The 4655-nt window shown below is 41.3% G+C and overlaps 1 long non-coding RNA gene across 1 annotated transcript; it reads right to left on the bottom strand.

Annotated features, from left to right (window-relative positions):
- Nucleotides 1-270: 270 nt before the first annotated feature.
- Nucleotides 271-2660, bottom strand: LOC117245594. Its single transcript, XR_004500422.1, has 2 exons — nucleotides 1751-2660; nucleotides 271-730 (listed from the first exon to the last, which is right to left on the bottom strand). It is a non-coding gene; the product is annotated as an uncharacterized LOC117245594 (long non-coding RNA).
- Between the last annotated feature and the right edge of the window lie 1995 nt (nucleotides 2661-4655).

Genomic DNA, 4655 nt, shown 5'->3' with positions numbered 1-4655 from the left:
TTTGTTGCCTCTCTGCTGACTATTAAAGCTATCCCAAATCTCATGGTATGTGCAGCATGTATTTGTATAGGTGTGGGAATAATCATCTTCCAATGCCTTGGACATAAATTATTGTATAAAAAGTGAAGATCAATAAATGAAAAGAGAAAGCTACAATTATTTGGTTCACAAAAACATGACCTACGTTTCCTGCAAGTGCAAACTGCTAACATATCTTTTGTTTTAATGCATGTCACAGGGAACCACTGCCATGCCACAAGAAAAAAAAAATCATATATACAAATTTTAATACTGCATTTTCAGCTAAACATATCTCAGACATTTCTCAGGTTTAAGCACTGTGCATTCTCTAATTCTATAGCCTGGAATTTTTTTTAATGGAATTTGACGATAGCTCTTTCAAAAATGGGTGGGATAGACACTAAAATTTTGCCTTAATCATTTTCTTCAATAGAAAACATTTTAATAATAGAAAATTATAAAACATAAGGACCATTGCAGCTGAAGCTCTTAGGGACTGTCTGATTGCCAGAGCTAACCATAAGTGTTTTCTTCTCCTGTATGCAGTGTTTCACAGACTTTCTTATTTTTTAAGTGCTCATTGGTTTTTACACAACAGAACATTTTGTTTAACAATCCAAGAAACAAGACATCATTCTATTCTGAATCACAGGAGGGTCGGATATCTTTCATCTTCATCTCAGAGCTCTTACTCAAGTATTTCCTTCTCCTAGAAGAAGAAGCATGAATCAGTTGGGATCTGAGGTGAGAAAGGTATAAAATACCACAATACAAAATATATAGAAATTAATCTAATTGCTCAGTAATTTCCTGGCTGGGTAAATTGTTTACTATGGAATTCTCTGAAAAACAGGGCTTTGAGGAGGAGCAGGGCTATCTCATCTCTCACATCAGTGATGAATCTTCAAGGTACCAGGGGACCTCTCTGCTGAGGTCAATATTTGGACAGCTAAGGGTGCCCACTCTCAGCTGGGTCTGGCCAAAATTACACCATCTGATTCAAAACATGGATCAGGTTGATTTTTTTTGCTACAATTAAGAATTTTTCAAGTCACATTTGTCCATGGAGGCTTGACATAGAAAGGATTGGAACAATTTGTCACTAGTTTGAAGAAACACCGCAACCAAGACTAAAATGCCTGAGCACAAGAGAGGTGTCTTCTCTGGCGCCAGTATTCATCAGGTATAGAAAATTATTATCATTTATGTAGCATAACATCCACTGTACATCTTATTCGAAGAAGATAAGGGGAATTAAATGACTTGTAGCAACCTGTGTATTCAGGTATGAAGCACCAGAGGCTTTGTTCAAGCAGGGTGGGGTGGAGGGCTCCAGCTGGGGAGCGCTCTGTGGGTAACAAGATCCAGTTTTGCAGAGAAGTGAAGCAGACATGTTACAGCTGTGGCACTCGCAGGGAACACCTCTACAACCAAAGGCTTCTGGCACCCTTTTTGAGGCCTGAGCCACGTCAACCACACCGATGGAAGGTCTTGGGTCACGTCTGGGCAAAGATATCTTTTAGGAGGCAAGAAAAGCCAGCCTGGCTGCTGCGTTCCTCACGCACCGAGGGGACAATTTCCTCTCCAACTGTTAGAAAATACCACTTCTGGTGTTTGTATCCTATTTTGTCTCCGAACCAAAGAGGGGGAAAAAAATAATACCCCAGCAGGTCACAGAGTTCAGTGAAAAATCCTACAAGCTTTTCCTGAACAAATAATAGATACTGACCTCTGGCCCTGCCTTTGCATGAGAATTGCCATCGGCTTCGGGAGCTTCTGTTGCAGTGGGGGACGCGTAAACGGCAGATTCTGATTTAAAACTGATTTTTTTTTCTCCCCCCCTCCCCGATTTTTTTTTTTAACTTTTTTTTTAAGAACCTAGAAGAAAAGGGGGGTGGGGGAGGTGGGGGGGGTTGGCCTGGCAGCTCATCTGCATTACAGATCAGGCCCTCTTTGAGCAAAGCAAGCATCCATAATTCATTACATGTTTCCTGCAGGGCCTGGAGACGGCAGAGCCTCCCTAGCAACAGAGCCATGGCAACAGCGCGCGCCATCCGACCAATCCGCGCGCGTCTTACAGCCACAGCCGGGCCAATCAGAAGGCGGGACACAAAGGAGGAGGGCGGGCGGTGGCGGCGGGGCGGGTTCTGAGGGAATTGCGTGGTTCGGGACGCGTGTCCGTACGATCCTCAGCTGTGAGTGTTCTGAAAAACTGAGAGAAACTTGAGGGCTTTCAGCAGTAGCAAACGGATTATTTATCTGCTTGTTCCTCTGTAAATCTCTCCCCTTTTTTTTTTAAGCTAACAGTCTTAAGTGCAAATCGCTGTGTAATTTGGGAAAACAGATTTTTTTTTCGTGACGCAGAAATGGTCCTTGAGAGCATGCTGTACTACTCCACAAATGATACATCACTTTCAGAGAATCATCTTAAAAATCATATTATTCTTCCCTCCACTGCACCCTCCAGCAATAATCATTGTGTTGTGGCTTTGCCCTTCTGAAGCCCGTGGCTTGTCTTATCACACGACACAGTCATTGCTCTCGGGTGACGTACGGGAGAACAAAACAAAAATGCAAGTGACAGAATAGTGGCGGAAAGAACCCAAAAATTTGCTGTAGTAGAAGCTGTACCTGGAAACAAAAAAGTGCTGAAAGGGTTGAGCCCCACCACATGCAATTGCATTGTGGAGTTTTGTTAACTCTTGTTGTAGTACTGCTACACACGCAAAATGTGTAATTTTCCTTCTTTGAGGGTAAGGAAAGGGATTGAGCTTGGTTTAGATTAAATAAGAGCAGTGAAGGCAGAAAAGCTCGTTGATTACTAAAGGCACACAATGGTAGCTTACTGCTACCATCATGTTCTGTAAAGGTGCATCATTTTTCTCAGAATGGCATAAGGAAATAGTTGCTTTTGAAATATCTGTATTTAACATACATTTAAAAAGAAATAGTTGATGTCCATGTGGGTACAAAGGTCTGTAAATCCTACTATAAAACTGTATCTTTTATCTTGAGGGAAAAGGAAAAGCAATCATTTATCCAAACCTGAACATTGCACTTGAAGCTGAGATACTGTGGGTTATCTAAGTAAGCGCTTCACCCCTCAACCTGAAAGGTGATCCCAAATTCCACTCTAATGCATATATTGCTCAGATGGTGAGAGCAGAGATCAGAAGATTTGCTATGGATGCTTCAAAGTACATTTTGGGACCCAGTGCCCCGTATTGAACTTCAAGAGATGATGCATAAATTGAATAAAGCCTTGAAGACTGCCAGGGGAAGATTGAAAAATACATTCCAATCTCCCCTCATATATTTTATAAAATGTTGCAAACTACCTATCTTTTCAAGGCCATGCCTTCTGAGATTCCGCAGATTAAAAAATACTGTATCACTAACTTTTTTGATCTGATAAATGGCTGAGAACTCTTCTTCATCTTCCCTTTCTTTCAACAAATTAGTATGACTAATTACTATGTTTTCTGTTCAGAAGTGGCAGCTTCCCCCTTGTTTGAAGAGAAGCTGTGTTAGGATTTTCACAACAGTATTTTGCAGCAGACAAACTTGAGATCAAAATATTTATTTTACCTTAAAAAACCGCAACAACAAATAGTCTGAAAACATAATTAACAACCATAATTTTTTTCTCTTGTCAAGAACGATCAATTTAGCAATTTCATATTTTGCTTGCAATTAGACACAAATGAAGATTTGAACATCAGGCCTGTGACTGTTAATTAAAATCATTTAATGAACCCTGTGGTCTGCATAGTTAAAAATCAGAAATTGTCTTCCAAGATGGTGAAGTTGTCCCATACCTTTATCCTTAACTTTGACAGATTCCACGTAGGACTGGAGGCATGCTCATTGTGAAAGGCACAGTGCTCTAATGAGCTGTTACAATCACACAACTTAAGCTAATGAATTTTTTATCCTCTTATGTGGATAAAAGTTTCTGTTAGAAGTCAAAAGATCCCCTCTTTTTAAGTGGATTTGTATTTGCATTTCAGGAGGGAGGGGAGGAAAGGATACTGCAGTGAGTGAAATTTCCTGTATTCTTAACAAACAGTGCTGTGTGGCTCCATTTGAGGTGTGGAATGCTCCAAGGCAAAGACATGGATCCACAGGCACAGGTGGAAATAGGAACTCACGCTTGAATGAGTCAAGTGAGTCTGTGCAGGAGAGAGGACCCTGTCCCCCTCACATCCTTGAATGACTGTGTGTGAGGAGGAAGGCTCAGTGCTGGCAGAGGACCCCCAGCTGTGTCACTGCAACACAGTGTGTGGAATAATCTGTCACTTCATGTGCAAAGGCTAAAATCTGAATTTCTAAGGGGATTTTCTGATGCACTGATGAACAACATCAGTCCTGAGCTTCACAATGGTGAGGTGCTGTAGAGTAGCAATATTGCACACTTAGACTGGGATCTGGAAGCATTTTGTAACCATTTACTGCTCACACCTTGCAGCATCAGAGAGATATATTTCACCTTGGCCATAAAAACTGTGTTGCTCCATGTTTAAGTGCTACTGATCCTATAGAAACTGTGTAATCTAAGGAGCTGGAAGAGAAAGTCCTAATTTATTTCAGTGCAGACTTTGATGTGCAGACTGCAGTCCCAAGGCCAGGGGTGC

This window comes from Parus major, chromosome 2 (genome assembly GCF_001522545.3).
Source record: "Parus major isolate Abel chromosome 2, Parus_major1.1, whole genome shotgun sequence".
In the NCBI taxonomy this organism is placed as follows: Eukaryota; Metazoa; Chordata; class Aves; order Passeriformes; family Paridae; genus Parus; species Parus major.
Note: the sequence above shows the minus strand (reverse complement) of the source record. Positions and strands in the feature narration are given on the sequence as shown.